The sequence below is a fragment of the Phascolarctos cinereus genome, unplaced genomic scaffold, assembly GCF_003287225.1.
Source record: "Phascolarctos cinereus isolate Bilbo 61053 unplaced genomic scaffold, phaCin_HiC Scaffold_4;HRSCAF=312, whole genome shotgun sequence".
NCBI lineage: Eukaryota > Metazoa > Chordata > Mammalia > Diprotodontia > Phascolarctidae > Phascolarctos > Phascolarctos cinereus.
In genome coordinates, this window is record NW_027555847.1 from 42,679,101 (window position 1) to 42,703,594 (window position 24,494).

At 35.0% G+C, this 24,494-nt stretch overlaps 1 long non-coding RNA gene across 1 annotated transcript in view; it reads left to right on the top strand.

Moving 5' to 3' along the window:
- Positions 1-24,494, top strand: part of LOC144454125 (uncharacterized) — a 150,159-nt gene that overhangs the window by 58,994 nt on the left and 66,671 nt on the right. Inside the window, exon 2 of the long non-coding RNA XR_013485609.1 lies at positions 24,151-24,283. This is a non-coding gene — a long non-coding RNA (uncharacterized LOC144454125). The remainder of the gene's footprint in view (positions 1-24,150; positions 24,284-24,494) is intronic.

A 24,494-nucleotide genomic window follows, 5' to 3' on the forward strand; every position in this document is an offset into this window, starting at 1 on the left:
TGTGGTGGGCAATGGATATAAGACAGGTGCCCACAGAGTATATACATATATATATATATATATATATATATGTAAGTACATATATATATATGTAAGTACATATATATATATACATATGTATGTGTATATACGTATACACATATATATGTGTATATGTATATGCATGAATGCATGTTTGTGTATATGTATGTATATGTATGTGTATATACAAATTAGAAAATGGTAAGTATGAAAGAGAGAGAGAGAGACAGACAGACACAGAGAGAAAGAGAGAGAGAGAGAGAGAGAGAGAGAGAGAGAGAGAGAGAGAGAGAGAGAGAGAATGGAAAAGAAAAAAAAGTACCAAACCCACAGGCATAAGTTTTGAATTTAATTTGCTATGTGTCCTTGGATGAGTCATTGAATTTTCTTGGCCTTAAGTGTCTTCATTTGGAAATTTAGGGATTCCAACAGATGACTTTTAGGTCCCTGCCACCTCTGGATATAGGAAGTATTCCACTATCCTGAGGATAAAGTGCTATGAGGTCAAACGAGAGAAACATCACTGGACAATGAGGAGACCAAAGAAATGCTTCATGGGTGAAATTGCATTTAAGTGGTACCTTAAAGACCGTGTACATTGTTAGATTGCTGCATGACAGTTTCAAATCATCTGACCTCAGGAATAAGATTGCTATGGGCAAAATGGTAAGGTGTTGAAATGAAGGATTGTTAGATAGATAGATAGATAGATAGATAGATAGATAGATAGATAGATGTGTATACATACACATGTGTGTGTATATATACAAATGTGTGTATACATATACATATACCTATGTACACATATACATATAAACATACATATACATATATTTGTATGTGTGTGTATAAATATGTGTGTGTGTGTGTGTGTGTGTGCATGTGTGTATAATGTTTCAATTTTTTACCACTGGGAACAAGTGCCCATCAGGTTAGGAAATGTCTCTGGCCCATGAATAACATCACTGAAGGGTATTTAACTTGTGTGCTGAGCAGACCTCTCACACAGGCCTCTTGACCCTGTCATTATTCTCTTCCAGAATCAAATACTTCATTTTTCCCGTATTTTTCATAAGTAGCTTATTATCAATTAAACAAAGTGTAAAGCATCTGATTTTAAATTTGTCTGAGAATAAAGGGTATCTAAAAGCTGAAAATGCAATGTAATTCCCTGCTCCTGAATTCCTTTCTTTATTCATCTATTTACCTCTCCAATGTAATTGTCCTTTTCAAGAATGAAGGACAAACAAAGACAATAACAACAAAAACAACAACTTCTTAACTTGCAGCTCAAGGAAGCCCGGATGCATGGTACCTGCTTTGATGGCTCACCAAATTTCAGTCCTGAGCTAGGGTCAGCACTGCCAGTGGGGAATGTATATCTGGGGAGAGGTTGATGGAATATGGGGTGAGAGGTAAAAATACTCAGGACCTGGGGACAATGGACTTCAGCCAAGGGGAACAGAATAAAATCAGTGAACTTCCTGCTTCTGTGCATGCTTCCTTTCTCTCTGCTATTTTACTTGTATCCTTAGATAAAAATGTACTTTCTAACAATGTTAGCTGCTGCATTTTCTGATAGGATTATTCCTATATCAATATTAATTTTAAAAATATGTTTTCTAATGTTCTTTGGCCAAAGTTAAATATTTCAGGTTCACAAATGACAAACTCCAAGGTGCTTTACATAAGAGAATCAATAGCAGATAAGCAAACACTTCCAATCATATTATTAGGTGGCACAGTGGACAGTGCTGGACCTTTATTCAGGAAGGCCTGATTTCAAGACCTTCCTCAGACACTAGCTGGATGACCCTAGGCAAGCCATTTATCTTGTACTGACTGTTTCCTCATTTATAAAAATTGGGTTAATAATAGCACTAACCTTTCAGAATTGTCGTGAGGATCAAAATGAGATAATATTTATAAAGCACTTAATAATTACTATTGAAATGCTATTATTGTTCTTATAATATTATTATCATCATTATCATTATTTCTACAGGGGACAAGAATACTTATCATAGGGTCCTAGATTTAGAGATGCAAGGCCCTCACAGGGTATCTAGCCCAACTCTCCCATTTTAAGGATGAGGAAAACAAGGACTAGAGAGTTGAAGTTATTTGCCCACTGTTATGCAAATCATTTCTGAAGTACAATATGAACTGAGGGGCTCTCCCTCCTTGATTTTCTTAGCATAATATTGGTGTACATTTAAGAAAATCTATATTTCAATACAATTGTATTCATTTGTAACATTGTATATTTTATTTTACTCATTTTAGTGGGTCTCATAACAATAACAGTGATAAGAACATGAAGGGCTAAGGGCTCTGGAACTTTTGATCCTATCTTCTCTGTGACACTTTAGCGGAATCATTACCCTGTGTGACAGTTGAAGAATCATATGTGAACAAGGCAATTAACTTATTTAAGATCATATGGCTAGTAAGGGAAAAACATGATGGTGAATATTTGAGTGAAGATTAACACAGGAAGAATGAGAAGCAATACTGTCATGAGAGTATAGTACAAATCACCTATTCAGGAGGAATAGAGTATTAGATCTGAAGACAGATGACAAAACTGTCCACGAGGCATCATATACTAGTTAAGGGGATCTACAATCATTTGGAAATCTTCAGAATTCTTTCTGCCAAGGACAAAATACCTGACACATTCTTAACTTTCCTTAATAATAATTTCACTACTTCAAAAGGTTAGCCACAAAAGTAAATTGCTGGTTGAGATAAACTGCTACCTAGACAAAATAATGCTCATTAAAAGAGCTTCTGACATAGAAATGGTAGGAATTCTGAAAGGACTGCAATCTCATTATGAGTCAATAGTGTGATATGATAGTTTTAAACTTCACTGTAACTTATGGATCTCTCTCTCTCTCTCTCTCTCCCTTCATGCTAACCTCTTAGCAGCCTTTGGCACTGCTGATAATTTTCTCCTACAAGATATTATTTTGTCTCTAGATTTTCATACCCTTGCTCTCTACTGGTTCTCTTAGTGTATACTTGACTGATCCTTCCCAGTCTCTTTTGCTTGTTCTTCCTCCATGTAATTTGCATTAATTATGGCTATCCCATCAACCTTGGTCATAGACATTCATCTCTCTCTCTCTCTATCTGTCTCTGTCTGTCTCTCTCTGTCTCCGTCTCTCTCTGTCTCTCTCTCTCTCTCTCTGTCTCTGTCTCTCTGTCTGTCTGTCTCTTTCTCTCTCACTCTTTTTTAATGTAAGCTATCTCATTTGCAAATTTCAATGGCTTTTCTGGGGTCAAGTATCATCTATATGAAAATGATTCCTAGATAGCGCCCACCATAACTTTTCTCCAGAGCTATATTCCCAAACCACCAGCTATTCTTTGTATATCTCAGTCTGGATGTCCCACAAGTATTTTAAAGTCAGAATGTTCAAAAGAGGACTCGTGATCTTTTCCTGAAAATTCTCATATCATCCAAACTTCCATATTAATATCAAGGTCACTACCATCCTCCTAATCATCCTAGTCCACACTTTTAGTGTTATTTTCCAGCCCATCACTCTCACTGACCTTACACGTTTAATTATCTCTACCTTCATAACATCTCTGATTCACGTTTTCTTGTCTCCACGATCCTAGTACAGGTCGCCATCACTTTCTTCATAGACAAATACTGTGATAATCTTCTAACTAATCTTCTTACCTCCTGGAAACTATTTGTACTCCAATTCATCCATTATCCACTAGGTTGACAAGGCATTCTTTCTAAAACAGGGGCTCTTAATCAGGAATTTAAAAAATATATATATTTCAATATACTTGGTTTTCTTTTAAATACTGCTTACAATGTTTTATGTGATTAAAAACATTATCCTGATAAGGAATCCATGGATTTTGCCTGATCACTAAAGGGATTCATTGCATAGAAAAGGTTAGGAATCTTTATTCCTAAAGTTTGATCATATCAACTTTTTGTTAACATAAGCTCTAACAATTCCCTATTATTTTGAGGATCAAGTATAAATTCCTTTTTTTTGCATGTAAACATTTATACTCTAGATCTTCATTTTCGTTACAGTCTTCCCTTCTAGTCCTACATTTTACTCACCTCCATCCACTACCTCTGCATTCCCACCAATCCACATCCACACACATACCCCTGACGTATTTATAGCTGTGTATCTATACTCATGGACACATATGCACATATGTATGTATGTATGTCAACCTAGCCAATCATATATCTAGTCTCTCCCATTGGAATGTATAGAATGTAAGCTTATAAATTCCTTAAAAAATAGATTGGCCTTTCCTTCCTTTCTATGCTTAGTGCTTGGCACAGTTTCTGACACACGGTAAGTACTTAAAGACTTTTCCTTGATTAACTGGTTGGCTGATATCAGGGAGAAGAAATCTGGACTATCCCAAAGTGCAATAAACAAATAAACTGCCTAAGGAGGGAGGATTTTTTTTTTTAAATAGAGGTCATTGCTTCAACGATAGATGACCAGTTTCTGTTATACAGAGAAAAGGAATCTTGTTCAGGTTGAGATTGTACTAGATTACCTGACTTGACTAGATTCTGTGAGGTCTCATTCTAATCAGTGGATGAAGTGTTGAGCCTGTAGTCGGAAATACCTGAGTTCAAATTGAGCCTGAGACACTTACTAGTGGTTTCATACTGGCAAGTCACAACCCCTGTTTATCTTAGTTTCCTCATCTGTAAGATGGTGATAATAATGGCACCTACTTCCCAGGGTTGTTGTGAGAATGAAATTAGATTAAAAAAGTTATAAAGAACCTATCACAGTTCCTGGCCCATACTAAGTGCTAGATAAATGTTGGCTGCTATTGTTGTTATTGTTTGTTGTTATAAAAACAGATAGAATATGGCCTTTATTTTAGATTTTAGAGGAACAGATTCAATAGAATTCAGGCCAAAAAAAAGATAAGTAGAAATCAATAATCTCAATTTCTTCAGAAAATTGAGGTTGAGAGCTATGAGATCCTTTGAAGGGTAAAACGAATATGATAAAAAATAAATTATTTTAATGTTAAGTCAATAACCATTTATGTTCTAAGCGCTGTGTTAAATAGTAGGTATAAAAGAAAAGGAAAAACAAACACAAAGCAAAACAACAACAACGACAAACTAGTCTGGATATCAAGTGATACAGAAAATGGAGAGCTAGAAAATGGTATAACTGGTCATGGAACTCATCCATCTGACTTGTATTTTTAAATTCATGTATAAATGGTGGCATAGGAGGCAGCTAGGTGGCTCAGTGGATAGGGTACTGAGCCTGGAGTCAGGAAGACTTGAGTTGAAATCCAGCCTCAGACACTTAATAACTGTGTGACCCTGAGCTCACTTTCTCTCTGTTTGCCTTAATCCACTGGAGAAGTAAATGGCAGAACACACACTAGTGTCACTGCCAAGAAAATCCATGGATAGTATGGTCAATGGGAATTTAAAGAGTCAGGCACAATTAACAACAGAACAACAACAACAACAACATAGAAGGTGGAAACAAGTATAGGACATTATGAACATGGCCTAATAAGAACAAAATCTAAAGCATTAAATCTCAAAATACACTAAGAATTGGTAATGAATATGGAGGACAACAAGACTTTATTTTGTAGCTAGGCTGGATTCAAGGGGAAGATCAAAGCAAGCATAGGCCTGGATCTTAAGGATGATGGAGAGAAAGAATTCATCATTCATCTGTTGTCTTACTAAGGAAAATTATCTTTAAATTAGGAAGTATAGACTATATTTTTGACAAGAAATGGAGACCCAAACTAATTAGAAGTTAAAATATCAATAAGTTCAAGTTAATAGGATCTAAATAAACTACATCTGGAAGAACTATAAGATATAATTGCCGAATTGCTTTCAGTGATCTTTAAAAAAAGCATGTCTGACTGGAGAGATGTTATAGCACTCAAGATGGGCAAATGTGGATTCTTTTGTACTTTTTAAAATAAATCTGCAGTATTGTAAAAACAGGAATTTCAAAGTCCTAGAACTAATAACTATAAACTAACTTTAATTTGTTTAATGTTTATTAATTTAAAAAATAAAAAAATTACATTTGTTTCAATATTGTTATTCAATATATTTTTTCTTCTCTGCATTTTTTTCTGTAATTGTTACTATAATCATCAACATCATTACCACCAGCACCACCACTACCACCACCATCATCTGTCTAGTTGACATGTATAATATACAGATTCTACTTTCTTTATGTTGTTTATATGCTTTTGTTTCTCCACTATTTCTTCTTATTCTTCACCTTTGTCATTTTTTTTTTTGATTTTGGGGGAGAGAAGAATTCTGAACCTTTGATGTAATCTGGGTGGATTCCAAATGTGTAAATAATGATGATTAGCAATTCATCTCTGACTTCCAAGTTTTCAGAGTTGCCTGAATAACTGAGAGATCATGTGCTTTGCAAGTGATTGCATAGCTTGGCATATACCAAAGGCAAGTTCTGAATTCACATCTTCCTGCTACTGATTTCAGAGTTCTACCATATCTTGTCATCTGGCCTAGCACTATATATTCTGCTATCTTGGATGCTGCCATCTAACCTGCAATTTTACCCTAAAGTCTCGCAGGCTATGCTATCCACAGCTGTGGCTGAGCCCTAATGATCTTTTCCATTCTAATGACTTTTCACTCTTCATTACAGCTGAATCCTACTATAAGAATGGTCTTCCTAATTAGAATATTAAATCTATTAAATCATAAGCTATCTTACTTTTCTGTTTACATGCCCATTGTACAGTGGCGGGGACTTAGTTTATGCTTTTCCGTTTGTTCATCCATTTGTGAGACTGGCCTACTATGCAATGCTCTCTCTCATTGTGGTGCTTTTTCAATCATTTAATAGCTCATTTCCCAATCATTCATGTCTTCTTATTATGGTGTTTTGCTCCTATTTAATAACTCATTTCACAATCGTTTTGTAGATGGGTTATTTCTGATTTCATACTAATGCAATTATAGATCAAAAGTGGTATAATTATCTTTGTACAAAGAGTTACAACTCCATACTACGCCACCCTGAGGAAAACATAGGTTCAGGTATTAAGTATTTGAGGCAGTATGTGAACTTTGATCTTCCTGACTCCAAGCCCAACACTCAATCCATAGTACCACCAGCAGTTTGGCTGCTGGACATCATTGTTCTCTTAGTTCATTTGACACTACCATTGTAACATTCCAAGGCACTTTCAGGTTCTTCAAAATAATTTGGTTTCAATGAGCCCCCATATTCCTGTGAAAATCCTTGCCATGTGATATAATAAATTAAAAGGACACTAGTTAAAATAATATAAGGTAAACAAAATCAGGCATGAAAGTTTAAATCAAGCAGGGATTTCTTAAATTCTTAACCTTAAATATCTATTTTTCTCTCTTCAGGGGTTTTCCCAATATGTTGTAAGCCTCTGCTCATAAGACTTTTCACAGTCTTTAATTTGAAAATTTGAACACTGCCAAGTCTATACAAACCATTCTGAGACACATGGCCCAAAGATTTCTCAGTCATGAGCTCCAGATACCTGCTTCCCTGTAGGGGGAGGCTCTGAATACCCATGAAAATGTTAAGATGAAGCTCTTATTCATCATTCCCTTAAGTTAGTATTGATTCTCAGTTGATTGATTGATTAATACTATGTATGTTTCTGCAATGTATATATGTTACTATGTATGTATGTACATACTAGTATGTATGTTCTAGTAGGTATATATGTCTACTATTTATGTGTGTTATGATCTAGTATACATCATGTGTGTTTCCCCACACCATCAACATTGACATTAATAATTTAAACCATCAGTATAATGACTGTATATTTTAAATCCATAAGTTTTAATATGCATTCCTTGAATAGTTGGAGAATTTGAACAGATTTTCAAGCTATCATTTTATTTGTTATTTCTTCTTTCAAAAGCACCTGGTCCATATCCTTAATAGGATATTCTTAAAAGGAAAGAGAAACGATTCATGTCCCAAAATAGCATTTCCAGGAAAGTTGATCTTAATCATGAATGATCAAAGTTCCCTTGACTATTGGGTATGGTGGTCTGTTCTTAGTTTTCATTTTTTTAAACTTCTCAACTGTATTTTATATGATTTCTCATGGATTCTCTTTGTTCTCTTAGTTTTTATGACATTATTCTTTCCTACTTTTCCTTCTACCTTCCTTCTGACTCACATTTGCTGACTCATCTTTAAGTCAGCCAACAAGCATTTATTAAAGACACAGCATGGGCCAGACACTGTTCTAAGTACAGTGGATACAAAGAAGGGGGGGGGGCATCACCTTCACAGTTCTTATACTCGATTGGTTGGAGAGAACATGTAAAGAACTAGTATAGAAAATATGTATGTAGAGTATCTGGAAGATAATTTAAAAGGTAAGGCAATAACAGCTGGGGGGCATAGAGATGGGAAAATCATCTCAAAGGAAGTCCGTTTTAGCTTCTTTACAGGAAGCCAGATAAATGAAGCCGTTGAGCTTCATGGGTAGAACATTCCAGGCATAGGATACAACCACTGAAAAGGTACAGAGATGAGAGATGGAGTTTTGTGTTTGAAGACCTTACAATAGGAGAGTTTGAAATGAGAAATCTTATTACAATATTTTACAAACTTTAAAGTGCTGTTCTTATTAGTGTTATCATTAGTGGTTTTATCATTATAAGTGAAATCATTAGTAGTAGTAGTGACAATAGTACACCAAGGTAGCAAGATTGTAGAGTTCACATAGGGGAAGGAAGGAGGGAAGGAGGGAAGACAGGAAGGAAAGAAAGAAAGGAGGAAGGAAGGAAACATTTATTAAGGGCCTACTATTTGCTAAGTGCTGTGTAAGAAGACTAGAAATGTAGGAAGGGATCAGATTCTGAATAGCTTTAAATACCAAATAAAAGAGATAGTAATTCACTCTAAAAACAATAGGAGTTAAATTTCAGACCTTGCTTTGAGGAAAATCACTTTTATAGCTTAATGGAGGATAGATTAGAGTGAGGAGAGATTTGAGATGGGTAAGCTAATGCCACAATATTGGTAAGAGGTAATGAGATCCTCAATTATGTATGGTTACATGTACAAGAGAAACAGTTAAGGTAGAAATGGCATGATTGGCATTGGGTTCAGGTGAACAAAAATGACCAATTAAGGACAACACTGAAGTTGAGAGCCATGGTGACTGAGAAACAGAAGAAAAAGAATACTGTTTTGAGAGACAGTGACAATAGGGGAAGAAAATAAGCTTTCTATTTGACATGTTGACCTAAGAAGCCTAGGGAGACATCTACTTCAAGATATCCAATGGCAGTTGTGTATGATTATGGCTCAGCATAGATATTAGGACTTTACTTACACATCTGGTAAGAATCTGCATAGAAATGATAATTGAACCCAAGGTAGGTGGTAAATCATAACAGGTGGAAGTAGAGAATGAATAGAGAAGAGGATGTAGACCAATCTGTATGTATACCCATAGTTAATTGGTTTGGCCTGATTGAAAAACTGGCAAACAAGACTGAGGTGTAACAGTGAGACAGGTAAGAGGAGAAACACGACCGACTGATATGATATAAATATAGAGAAGGCATAATAGCGAGTAGGAGAAGTTAATCCACCTGGGTAAGTGCCACAGAGTTTAAGGAAGTTTATTACTGAGGGGGAAAAAACCATGAGATATGTCAAATAAGAGATTATTGGTAGCTTTGGGAAGGGTACTTTCAGATGAATGATGAGATTAGAAGCTGGATTGCAAATTATTTGCAGATTGAAGAGAATGAATGGGAAGAAATGTGGAAGCCTAAAATTTCAATTAGTTTTCCAAGGAATTTAGCCACAAAGAGGAGAGTGATATACAGTGAAAGAAGTTTGGAGAGCTAGTGTGTGTGATGAAACCAATAAGGGTGATTAAGAGATATTTAGGTATGTTTTTAGGCAGCAAGGAAGGCACCAGTAGACAGGGAAAGACCAAAGATGAGAAAGAATGGAGGTGACACCTGTTTCATTCTTATAGACAAGAGGATGGAAGAAGTCATAGCAGATGAAGATGTCTGGATATTGTGAGATGAGTAGGAGGGTAAGAATACAGATCTGAGGAATAATCTCTATTTTGTTATTGTTATTATTGTTGAACTATGCTATGAAGTACTCAGGTGACATGAATTGTATTGAGGCTTAAGGAGAAATTAGATTTTGGAATAGTCTTTGTGGGGATTGGATAGGGAAATCAATTAGGGAAATATACATAGCTTGCCTTACTCCATTGAGGGCTCACTTGACATTGGATAAGATAAAGTTGCAGGAGTTCTGGTCAGCAAGGTTTTGTGACTAACTCTACCTCCATTCACATAACATGACACCTTTAAAACTTATTATTATTATTATTATTATTATTATTAATATAAATTTATTTATTTTGTTTTCAATATTTACTTCCACAAGATTTTGAGTTCCAAATTTTCACCCCCTCCCCCCTCCCCCATCCCAAGATGGCATGAATTCTGAATATCTGTTCCCCTAGTCTGTCCTCTCTTTTATCTCTTCCCCCTCTTCTCTTATGCCCTTCCCCTTCTATTTTCCTGTAGGGCAGGACAAAGTTCTGTACCCCATTTCCTATATTTCTTATTTCCAAGTAGCATGTGAAAACATTTTTTAAACATATGTTTTTAAAACTTTAGTGGTCAAATCTTCTCCCTTCCTCCCTCCCCACTCACCCTCACTGAAAAGGCAAGCAATACAATATAGGTTATACATATGCAGTTATGCAAAACACTTCCATAGTAGACGTGTTGTGACAAACTAACTCTATTTCCCTTAATCCTAACCTGCCCCCCCATTTATTCTATTCTTTCTTTTGACCCTGTCCCTCCTCAGAAGTATTTGCTTCTGATTACACCCTTTCCCAATCTGCCCTCCTCTCTATCATCCCCTTGCTCTCTTGTCCCTTTTCCCCTATTTTCCCATAGGGTAAGACAGATTTCCTTACCCGATTGAATGTGTATGTTATTCCTCCGTAAGCCAAATCCTATGAGAATAAGATTCACTCATTCCCTCTCACCTTCCCCCATTTCCCCTCCACTGTAAGAGCTTTTTCTTTTCTGTTTTTTTTTTGTGAGATAATTTACCCAATTCTACTTCTCCCTTTCTCCTTCTCCCAGTATAATCCTCTCTCATCCCTCAATTTTATACTTATAAATGACCCCTTAATCTTCAACTCACCCTGTGCCCTCTATCTATCTATCTATCTATCTATCTATCTATCTATCTATCTATCTATCTATCTATCTATCTGTCTGTCTATCTGTCTATCTACCTATACATAGATATAATTATTTTCTTCCAACTACCCTAATACTGACAAAGGTCTCATGAGTTATAAATATTGTGTTTCCATGCAGGAATATAAACACCTCACCCTTGATAAGTCTCTTATAATTTCTCTTTCCTCTTTACCTCTTCATATTCTACTTGAGTCCTGTATTTGAAAGTCAAATTTTCTATTCAGTTCTGGTCTTTTCATCAAGAATGCTTGAAAGTCCTCTACTTCACTGAATGACCATTTTTTACCCTGAAGGATTATACTCAGTTTGGCTGGGTAAGTGATACTTGGTTGAAATCCTATCTCCTTTGCCCTCCGGAATATTATATTCCATGCCCTGCTGTCCTTTAATGTAGAAGCTGCTAAATCTTGTGTTATACTGATTGTGTTTCCACAGTGCTTGAATTTTTTCTTTCTGGCAGCTTGTAATATTTTCTCCTTGACCTGGGAACTCTGGAATTTGACTACAATATTCCTAGGAATTTTCTTTTGGGGTTCTCTTTCAGGAGGAGATCGGTGGATTCTTTCACTGTACTGTCCCAAGCTTCTGGGATTTATATAGCTTTTTTCAGAGATACTTGTAGGGACCAGTAAATTTTCAGTTCTTGCAAGGTGGTATGATAAGGGGTGAGGTGTTTACTCCTTTACTGGCCTGTGCTGTGGTCTATTAGTGACCACAAGCACTCCTTTCTGTCCTGGAACTGTAAGGAAGGTTTCCTGTCCACAACCACTACAAGCTCCACCATGCCAGTTCTCCTCCTTACGCCAGGACCCCCATCCAGAAGTGTGACCTAGATACAAGCATGGGTGAAGCAAGAGATTCCTGCCTCAGCACCAGCAGAGAGATCCCTGCAATCCCCTTCTGATCAGCCACTGGATTTCCCCTCAGTCTGTGGGCCGGAAGCTCAGGAGGCAGATGCCCACCCCAGGGCTGCGTTCTCGGGGAATGAAGCTGAGACCCTGGGTTCCTCTCAGCACTGCAGAAACAGACTTTTCCCACTGAGCTGAGATTCAGTCCTCTGAGGCCTGCTCCAGGTTCACTGCGGCCTACACGCCTATGCTTCCATCCTGGCACGATATACTTTTCTGATCAATCATCCAGGTTGTCTTGGGCTGGAAATTTGTTTCACTCTGTCTTTTTGTGGGTTCTGCTACCTTAGAATTTGTTCAGAGCCGTTTTTTATAGGTATTTGGAGCAATTTGGGGGAGAGCTCAAGCATGTTGCTGCTTTCACTCTACCATCTTGGCTCTGCCCCAACACATTTGAAAATTATTAATCATATTTTAAGGACTAAAGAAATCAGAACAAAACAGGAAGACAGAAATATTAGGTGTATACTCTATATGTTATAACAAAATTAATAATCAATATGAATAGAAGATAAAGGCCTAAATAGAAAAAAGCAACAATACAAATAATGAGAAGGTCAATAAACAATAGAAAATCTAATTATTTGAAACACTGTGATAATAATCATATTAGTATGCTATCATACATAAGATGTGTAGAATAATTCCAAATAGGAAAATGTATATCTGTGAAAACACATGTGAACTCTCAGTTATTCAGTCTAAATTGACACATAGTATCATCTATCTATCTATCTATCTATCTATCTATCTATCTATCTATCTATCTATCTATCTATCTTTCTGTCTGTCTGTCTGTCTATCTATCTATCTATCTATCTATCTATCTATCTTTCTGTCTGTCTGTCTGTCTATCTATCTATCTATCTATCTATATATATGTATATATATACATATATATGTATATGTACATACACATATAAGCATGTATGTGTGTGTGTGTGTGTATAGAGATGAAACCCCTACATTAACAAGTTTCCACTATAGCAGCTCTTACTCAGACAGTAAGATATTTATTTGTGGGTTAGTAGGGATTCTTCAGGTTTTGTGGAATGTCCTCTAATCATCCATTGGGGGACCTTTCTTTAACAACTTTAACATTTAAAAAAAGCTGCACTTGGTAGCCTTTACTACATTCATTTCAATGCTAAATTTCTATGAATTTATGCAATTAGAAGTCATCTTGAATGTCAGTCATGGGTTCTTTCTCTAACACTCCAGTGCCCTAAGAGAAATGGCACAAAACAGAAGTCTATTGATTGCTTAGTATAGCTTTGCAGTTTTTCACTCTGATGGGGAAACTGTAAAAAAGAGTCCTTTTTTCAATAATAAATGTATTTGCCTTTATTTCACAGTATAACAATCTTAACATATAATCACAATCTCTTTTAAAAGGCATATTTTATTTCCTTATAATCATATTCAATATATGTGTTAGAACTGCCTAGCTATCTCTCATATATTATGACTGCCAATTTTGAAAACTGGTATGACAATACTCACAAGGGATAGTATTAACCTCAATTCAAGAAATGTGATTTTTCCTACTCCTTTGCCTACTTTAATGGCACTTGGAGATGTCTAAGTTGAAACATGTTTCATCAGCATGTAAAGACTTCTCATTTAAAGTTTATTCTTTTTTTAAATAATCTCATGGAAGCTTCTTTTAGAAAGATATTAAACTGTAGATAGTAGAATAAGCAGCAAGTTGCTCTCACTGTCCATTATTGACCTCTAAAAATCTGAGAAAATAGCACCCTATGAAAAGTCCTTGAACAGCAGAGTCAGCAGAAAGATGAGTTGAAGCACTCCTTTAGAATGGGAAACTTGGGAAACCAAAAAAGTTCTGGCTTACTTGTCAGGTGAACACAGTCCAGGATAGGGACTGTCCCAGTAAGCTAGCAGCAAGCCCCACTTCAGCAAACCAGTGAGAGATCCTGAGCCCCAGCATGGTGGAGCAGGCAAACACCAACACCAGGATGCACTGCATGCCTTAGAATACCCAGGGGACTTAGCAGACTCCAGCTTGGAGGACCACCACATGCTTCAGTGTAGCCCCAGGGAAATGCAAAAAAAAAACCCCACCTGACCTCAGCACACAGCAGACACCACCACTAGGACAACAGCTCAGCACCAGGCAAGCTGCCAAAACCCTACAGCCTTCAGTTGCCAGAATCTGAGGACCCAGAACACAAAGTCAGTGACAAGGCCCCTGGAACCTAGCACAAGAAGCTTGGGGATAATGTCCTTTGTTCTATAGCAGAAGAGCTCAATGTTAAAAGCCAGGAAATAGGCAAACAACATTAGAAAAAGCAAAAATGAACTCTTTTTTTATGGGGACAGGGAAAATCAAAACACAAATTCAGAAGAGGAAAGCATTGGCAATATATCTACATCTGAAACCACAAATGGGAATATGAACTGGTCTCAAGCCCAAAAAGCCTTCTTGTAAGAGGTCAAGAAGAATTTTTAAAGTCAAATAAGAGAGAAAGAAGAAACATTGGGAAAATAAATGAGAGGTATGCAAGAAAGAATTAAGAGCTTGGAAAAGGAAGGACAAAAATTGGCTGTAGAACACAATTCCTTAAAAAATACAATTGGCTAAATGGAAAAAGGAGGTACAAAAACTCACTGAAGAGAAGAGCTTCTTGAAAAGTAGAATTGACCAAATGGAAAAGGAAGTATAAAAGCTAACTGAAGAAAACAATTAGCATTGGACAGGTGGAAGCTAATGACTCTATGAGAAATAAAGAATCAGTCAAACAAAATCAAAGAATGAAAAAAAGAAGAAAATGTAAAATACCTCATTGGAAAAACAACTGACCTGAAAAATAAATCCAAGAGAAACAATTTAAGAATTATTGGTCTACCCAAAAGCCATGATGAAAAAAAAAAAAAAACAGGACAGCATCTTTCAAGAAATTATCAAATAAAATTACCCTGATGTGTTTGAATCAGAGGGCAAACAAGTCATTGAAATAATACATGGAACACCTTCTGAAAGAGATCCTGAAATGAAAACTCCAAGGAATATTGTAGCCAAATTCCAGAAATATTAGGTCAAGGAGAAAATATTGAATTAGAAAGAAGCAATTTAAATATCATGCAACCACAATCAGGATTAGGAAGGATCTGGCCACTTCTACACTAAAGGATTAGAGGAATTGCAATATGATATTCAGGAAGGCAAAGGAGCTTGGACTGTAATCAAGAATCAACTACCTAGCTAAATTGAGCATAATCTTTCAGGGGAGGAGATGGATATTCCAGATTTTCCTGAAGAAAAAAATCCAGAGCTGAACAGAAAATTTGATCTTAAAATGGAAGACTCAAGAGAAGAATAAAAAGGTAAACAGGAATGGAAAAAAAAACAAAACAAAACATAACATGTTATCCAATGAGGTTAAACTGTTTACTTCCCTACAAGGGGAGATAATACCTGTAACTCTATTGAGAATTGTATCTTTATGACATTTAGAAGAGGTAAACATAGACAGAGAATGTGGATATAAGTTGCCTTTGCTGTGATAATTAAAAAAAACAAAAGCAAATTAAGGGGTGAAAAAAAAAAGATTATACTGGGAGAAGAGGAAAGGAGGCAGAAAAGAACAAGTTATGTCCCATGAAATGGCACAAAGACCTATTAGAGTAAAGGGAAAAAAGAGGGAGGTGATAATTTAACATTATTATCATTTGGATCAAAGAGGAATTAACATACATACTCAATTGGGTATAGAAATCTATCTTATCCTATAGGAGGTAGGAGGAGAAAGGGGAAAGAAAAGGGATAGGGTTGGATAGAAGAAATAGGAGAAGGGAGGGAAGAAATAGTAGTGAAAAAGGGAAAGAAAAGGGTGGGGCTGATAGAGGTCAATGCAGATTGAGGGAGGTTGTGGCCAGAAGCAAAGCACTGGTGAGGAGGGAAAGAATGAAAAGGAGAGAGAAAAGCATGAAGAGGAGGGAAATGGGATGGAGAGGAAGACATAGTTAGTAATTATAACTGTGAATGTGAATGTATTGAACTCTCCCATAAAACAGAAGCAGATAGAGGATGGATTAAAAACCAAAATCCTACAATATGTTGTTTACAAAAACACATATCTGAAGCAGAGAGATACACTCAGAGTAAAAGCAGAAGGATGAAGCAGAATATATTATGCTTCAGCTGAAGTAAAAAAAAAAAATCAGGGGTAGCAGTCCTGATCTCAGACAAAGAAAAAGCGAAAATAGATCTAATTAAAAGAGATTAGGAAGGACACTACATCCTGCTAAAATGTGCCATAGACAGCAAAGTAATAGCAATACTAAAGTATATATGCCAAGTGGTGTAGCATCCAAATTGTGAGAGAAGTAAAGTGAGTTACATTAAGAAATTAGACATCAAAACTATAGTAGTGGGGTACCTCAACACCCCACCTTAGAATTAGATAAATATAACCACAATGTAAATAATAAAAAAGTTAAGAAGGTAAATAGAACCTTGGAAAAGTTAGACATGGTAGACCTCTGGAGAAAATTGAATGGGGATAGAAAGGAAAATATTTTTCCCCAGTGGTGCATGTCACTTAAACAAAAATTTACCATATATACTAGGGCATAAAAACCTCATAATCAAATGCAGAAAGGCAGAAATATTAAGTGCATCCTTTTCAGGTCATGATGCAATAAAAATTACATGTAATAAAGGGCCATGAAAAGAGGCTAAAATTATTTGGAAACTATATAATATACTATTAACCAATGAGTAGGTCAAACCACAAATCATAGAAACAATCAATAACTTCATCTAAGAGAATGACACTAATGAGAGAACATACCGAAGTTATGGGATATTTCTATAGGTTCTATATTATTTATTGCAAAGGTAAACTATTTTCATATTTTTTTAAAAAGTTCATTAGGACTAATTCAGTAGCAATGATGGTTTCCTGTGATATAGACTTACCATTGAAATGAAGCAAGAATAAACCTAATTAAGTAGAAAAGATGGACAATATTTTAAAACAATGTCCTGTTGCTGCTGGATATTCCTTTTGTCCATATTTTAGAGTTAACCAAAGCTGTTTTGTGGGTCTATGTTGCTGTGTTTATTTCTATTGACAAATTAGAAAGGTATCTGCAGGTAATGACCCCAAATGCAGGTATATTTCCATGGTTAACTTTATGTCTTATAGGCAGTGGCATGTTTCACCAATTCCTGCTTTAAAGCATTATCATGGCATGGATTTCCCAAGGTGTGTCAGTGGTATGCATATTCTGGGAGATTATGTCATGTTGAAAAGATTTTATGTATAATCCTGGTAGCATTGCCTTCTCAGAACCAACATAACCAAATAGAGAGAGTCTATCAAGAGAAGGCTGGGAACCTGGTGATAAATTATTTGGCGATAGCACACCATGAATTGAAGAAAAGTACAACATGGCTCTCCATTCCATGTGCCACTCATTCTCCCTTATTTTTCCCATGTATATGTGTTGATGGTAGAAAATGGGAATTTGAATATTAACAAATACACATTTTTTAAACAAGCTATTAACATTGACTCATCTTTCAGAAATCTAAATGTAAAGTCCTTATCTATTTAACAGGCAACTTACTACCTAAGGAAGAAAATTGTTTCCATCTTGACAATCTAATCAATTTATTATGAAAATAGGAAAATGACAAACATAGAAGATAAAAATATTTTCATTAAAAAAAAAACCCTTCTCTTTCCCAACAAAGACATTGGAGTCACCATATGTTTCTTCTAAAAATAAAGTCTCTGGTGTCCTTCTCAGGAAGTTATGCTTCTGTATATGAGATGTTAGGAATTCTTCTGATTTTTGCCCCAGGCTTCTATTGTGTAAACTTTCTTTAACAAGTTATAATTTAAATTTGATTGTCTGTAGAAGCATCTGATCAAAAACAGCACATAAAGTGTTGTGGACATTTTAATAAGAACCTGGCCCTTTAAAAGTTTACCCTGAGCAGTCAGCATTATTTTCTCTATCTGGATCAATTTCAGTGACCCAACAGTTTTAATGTTGCTATTTGGTCTATACTTATGCAAATGCAGTTTGTATGAAAGGATAATTGATACCAGATGAAACTTATCCTCTTTTATTCATTTTTACAGCTAACTAACAGGACTCAACTAACAGGAATCAAATGCATTATAAAGGAGCTATTCTTTGTGATTTTTCAGTGGATTGCTTAGCACTACATCAATAAAATTAACAATTACTGAGAGCCTATCAGTGCTGTACTGTAGACTATGAAAGTACAGTAGTATCTCATTTGGGGAATATATGCTTAATGTTGCTATCGTTTCATTATTAATGGTGGTTTTCAGCACAATACAATTTCCTTACTTTTCTCTTTTAACCTTGCCTGTTTTGTTATTGGTTTCTCTAAGGTCAAGGATGCCTTTTTTTTTTTTTTAAATTGTACTGAAATAGACTATATTCTAAGATATCCCTTACTTTAACATTCTTTTCATATTTATACTTCAGTGTGTTTCTTATGAACAATAAATTATGGGTTTCTATTTCAAATTCACATTGTTCTCCTTATCCATTTTATGGATGAGCTTGTCCCATTCACACTTCACAGTGAGGATTCTATTTTGTTTTCTTCTCCATCAAATCCATTTGTGATAGTTTCTGAGCCTACAATCAATTCTCTAAAATACACAAAGAAAAGAAAAGAAAAGAATTGATACATTGGCTATCTATACTGTCTGTTGCTCTGGGCAATCTAACTTTACTCATTTTCCCTCCCCACATTTCCCAACCCAAACTCAAATTCCTTACTCTTTACATCTATTTATGTGTCTGTCTGTCTCATTTTGTACTTTGTGGATATACCCTCTTCATCTCTAAAACAACTCACCTTCTCAAACGCTCCTTCCCTTCCCTGTCCTGGACACGAGTTTACTTACTAACTTCCTGGCTTTTTTATTTTTTATTATTACATTTAAACTTTTCCTTTCAGACCCAAATAAGGATGTAGTTCATAAGCTCCTCACATCACCATTTGCTCATCAATAAATAAGGATAATATTTCTCTATAATGATACAATCACAAGAAATACTATCTTCATTTTTTTCATTTACTTTGAAGAGAAAATAGTGGTTTGTTTTCAGTCATTATGAATTGTTCAGTGTTTATCTTGAAACTGTTTATTGTTCTGAAATTTCTGTTGTCTCATCAAAATATTCAGAGGAGTCTCCCCCTACCCTTTTCCTTTCTCAAGAAGAATGTTGGAAGCTGTTGATCAAAATATAAAGGTTTTTTTTTTTTTCTGCTCAGTGTTTTAGGATTAAGAAAAAAAAAATGTGTACTACATGTGGCATGGAATGATTACCTCAACTGCAGAAACTTAAACTTCTCACCTAAGTATTTGAACACCTAAAAAAAAGGGAAGCAGTGAATTCAGAGAATGCATTTCTCTTACGTTCAAGGGGGTGCTAAAGGACAACTTGAATGCCAGTTTTTATTGAGCCAATCAGGAACGAGCATTCCAAATCTTGTCATCTAGTGGCTCTTGATGGTTTCTTTGAAAAGTTCCGGCAAAGCTGTTTTTTGACTTCCTAATTATTTTTCCTCTTATATTTTTTCAGACATATCAGCTCAGTAGCAGTCTCATTCTCTTTAACCAATTCTATTCTTAAAGTATTTATTTAAGTCATTGCCTCCTGACCCTCAATGACTCACCTTTCTCTGATGTCATAACACTTAAGGAAAATTCCTTTATGGAATCAGAACATTTTATTTAATCAATCCCATAGTCTCTAAGTAATTATTTTGTCATCTATTCAAAAGTTTTGCCTCTTAAATGTTAAAACATAAATGGAAATTAGCTGAGGGCACATAATTCCCTTAAGTTGTCAGTTCTCCAAAGAGTACTTCATTGCAGTTTGAAGTCTTGAAATTGTGTTCTTGAATACTTCCACATTATCAGTTATTAATAAGTAAAAACTCTTTCTCTGCCCCTTTTAAAGCATCCAAGTGTTTACATACAAATGACACATCGCACCAGATCTTTTACAAAGTGATTCAAGATATCACATTTAAACCATAACTCATTTTCTGCCCCCAAACACAAATTACATTTGAAATCTTGACTTACACACAGTTTTAAAAATTAATTTATTATGCTTATTTCCAAGCTACGCAGAAATTTTGCAAAATTAATTTATTGAATAAAACTGAGGTTTCTATTCCATTCAGTCAACAAATTCTCCATCTATGAAAAGACCATTGCTTACATATTTTAGCAGCTGGTAGGACAATTTTTTTTCTTTATGTAAAAGTATTTTTTTCATGGATATTTCTATATTAAACTGTTCTATATGAAGAGACAGTATCTTAAAGGGACAATGTCTTTTACTCATACTTGATTATAAGCTATTTTCTTTTGCCTTTGATTAAATCATCTTCTGAACTTTTAATTTTGTTTGTGTTGAGGTATTGTATTACATCATTTTTATTGAGATTTTTTAGCGTGTTTTTTGAGTTTTTTCTAATAGCTTACTATAATAGTGTATATATGCATATATCTGTGTGTAAATATATGTATATATTTATACTTGTATATGTATACACATATATTTTATGGATAGATTTTATAGATAATTTACAAACACACACACACACACATGTTTTAAGATAACTGAGGCAAACAAATTTTAGTGATCCAGGATCACAAAGCTAGATCTGTCTGAGGACAGATCTGAATTCAAACCTTCCTGATTCCAGGACTAATGATCTATCCATTGAACTACCTAGCCAACCTAGAAATAGCTGAATTGAAATTTGAAGAAAGACAGAAATTCTGAAAGGCTAAAATGATGATATATCCAAAAAAGGGAGTAGGTGGCATGAGTATTCAGTTCAGGGAAAATTTCATTGGAAATTTTTTTTTTTCTGGAACACAGGAGCCATAAAAGGGAGTAATATGAAAGGAAAGGAAAGTAACTTTTGCTAGAAGCAGATTGAGGAAGGCCTTAAATTCCAGGCCGAGAAGTTTATATTGTAGTCAGGAGAACTGCAATTGTTCTTACATGAGGGGCTCAGGTTCAGTAGTGGTGATGGATAGCAGAGTCAGAATGAGACATCCTTTCTTTTCTTGATATGACCATTGTGGGAATTTGTTTTGCATGGCTATGCAAATTTGTTACATGGATTTTATTTCCATTTACTTTTCTTTCTTAATAGAGAAGTGGTAAAAATAGGCTGCTTGTTAATTAAAAATAATATTTAATTAAAGAATCATTTGGTAGCAGACACTGTGCGTGACAAAAGTAGCAAAAGGGGGGGGGAATGCAAGATAATTTAAAATGGAATTATTTTCATGTTAGTCTATAAATTGTTATTTTTGGTGTTGTTGAGGCCTAGTATGCATATAGGAATTTGGGTTTGTGAAATGCTTAACAAATGTCCCATTTTATTCACACATCAGTCTACCAAGGTAGATGCTATTATCACCCACCCCATTTTAAAGATGAGGAAACTGAGGCACACTGAAGATTAAGTGACTTACAGAAGTTCATATAGCTAATAAGTATCTAAGGCTGACTCTGAACTCAGACCTCCTTGGTGGTATGCATGTTTCTCCAACATGGAGATTTTTGGAGGAACTCATCAATTGGAGAAGGGAGCTGTAGTGGCAGAGGGATGTTCCACAGTGAGAAGGCTCTAGGTGCTGTGGAAATTTCCAAGAAGCAAACAAGCAGAGGGCTAACTAATCTGTGTGTTAAAAAAAAAAATAAAAATGAAATAAAACCTACTAGTCTGCTACAGGTCAGTATTTTCCCTCAGTTAAAACTTTTCGATATAATCCTATCATTTTATACATCCATTTTATCAAATGAAACACCCTGTGAACTTATTCTGTATTTTGATGAGATTACCAGTTTTTTATGAGCTTATTATTAGTTTTCCTTTCAGTAGTAAAGGCAAAACTGACACTCTTTTTCTGGATTTCATTCATCATATGATAGCTGAAATGTCAAAGAAAATTAGAGAAAATTGTTATATAATCCCTTGGGAAAGCATGTTTTGTAGCTGAAGGATAATACTACTAAAATGGATTTTGTAACAATTTCATAGTGGCATATTATTAATTTTAGTTCTAGTAGGATTAGAAAGGATAATATTTCCAAATTAGTATTTTTTCAATAATATTGATTTAAGATATTTGAAAAGCCCATGAAATGTTTAAATGTATTTGTATTAGCATAGCTATAAAAGGGTCATATCCTGTTCTAATCCAAGGGACCAAAAATGAAAAATGGAAGGCAATAAAAGAAGCACTGGAAATTGATTCACCACATTATTATTTTTTTCTTTATATTCTAGGTGAAAAAAATAAATTCTAAACATAGTGTGAGCATTGTCTTTCTACAGATGTATTCTTTTCTGGTTTATATTATGAATTATCAAGTATAAAATGAATTTTATAGTAAACAGCCAACCAAAAGTCTTTAGATGTCTGAAGAATAATACTGAAACAACCAATAAGCTGAATACACACATATGTAAATACATGCACACATATGTGTGTATATGTATGTATGTATGTATGCATGCATTATATATGTAGATATTCCCTGCCTCCTAAATGATATGTGTGTATGTGTATGTGTGTTTGTGTGTGTGTATGTCTGTGTGCATGTGTATGCACACATACATAGCAACTAGGTGTCATAGTGAATAGAGTGCTGGGCTTAAAGTCAGGGAGACCCATATTCCTGAATCCAAATCTGTCCTTAGACATTTTCTAGCTGTGTGACCCTGGGCAAGTCACTCAACCCTGATTGCTTCATTTCTTCACCTGTAAATTGAGCTGAAGAAGGAAATGGCAAACCAGTGCAGTATTTTTGTCAAGAATACCCCAAATGAACTCATGAAGAGTCAGACATTACTAAAACTACAGAACAACAAGAAGTACGCACACATCTATCTATCAACCCATCTATCCATCTACCTCTGTGTGTGTGTCTGTCTGTCTGACTGCCTATCTATCTATCTGTCTGTCTGTCTCTGTCTATCCATACATATATGTGTGTATGTTTGTGTATAATACACACATATATACATATATATATATATATATATATATATATATATATATATATATATATATATATATATATATATATATATGTGTGAATTAAAATAAGGATATTTCAGTACTTGAAATAAGATTGGCAATTTTGTTGTTAAGCCTGGATCTGATGGCTTCATTGCCTTGTGGTCAACCTTATGATGAATATATCTGAGCCTAGTTAAGTTAATATTCAGATGATGAACATATAGTATAATGTAAAATGTCTCTAGGACTGATACTTTTTTGCACTTGTTAGAACTTGCAGAGCTTCTCTGCTACTGGTATAACCTTTGACTATATCTTCGTCTTGATGAAACAATGTAGAACATTTGTATTGAAGGGAAAATAAAAAGATATGTAAGTCAAAAAGACATCCTGACATAGATGGAAAACTAGAATTGAATAAATAATCCCTGACTTCATTTCCCAAGTCAACCTCTAGTCTTGTGTCCCTCAGTAAGTTACTAGTCATCTATAAGTCTCAGCTAGTCAACTGGTAACTAGGAGATGTCTTACAACTTATCTAGAAATTCATAGTAAAGGATATAAGGAATTCCCTTAGTAAGAGAGTCCCACATTGACAAAAATCATGCAAATCCTATTTATTCTCATATATTGCCAAAATCCCATTCAACAGGAATTGCTAAATTGCCTTCAATTAAAAAAATGTATGGTACTAAGCACTGGAAATAATACAGAGATAAAAGAATTTCTTATTGAGTGTATTTTAACTTAAATCAATATATTACGAAATGGGATGCTTGTACATATTCATATAGTTAATGTTTGTAGTTTTTTTTTTTTCCAGCCACTTGGGGTAGAAACTGGAAGACACATTTTTCACTACTGATTGGATGGGAGAAATTTTTGACCTTAGAAAGTGGAGATGAGGTTGCTATGGAAACTGGTAATTCTGCTGCCACTCATGAGCTGTTGTACAGGTAACATGTTTCATTATTACAAGTTTTGATTGATAAATATATCTGCATCATATTTCTTTGAGAGGTGAAGCAATTGCCAAAATGAACAATACTTATATTATCTGAATGGCTAAGTGGAAAAGTCATGTTTGAAAGTAACCTCTATTATTAATTAACGCGTACTACTTTTAATTCCAACAATATACCAGAAGCTACAGAAGAGCATTAATCC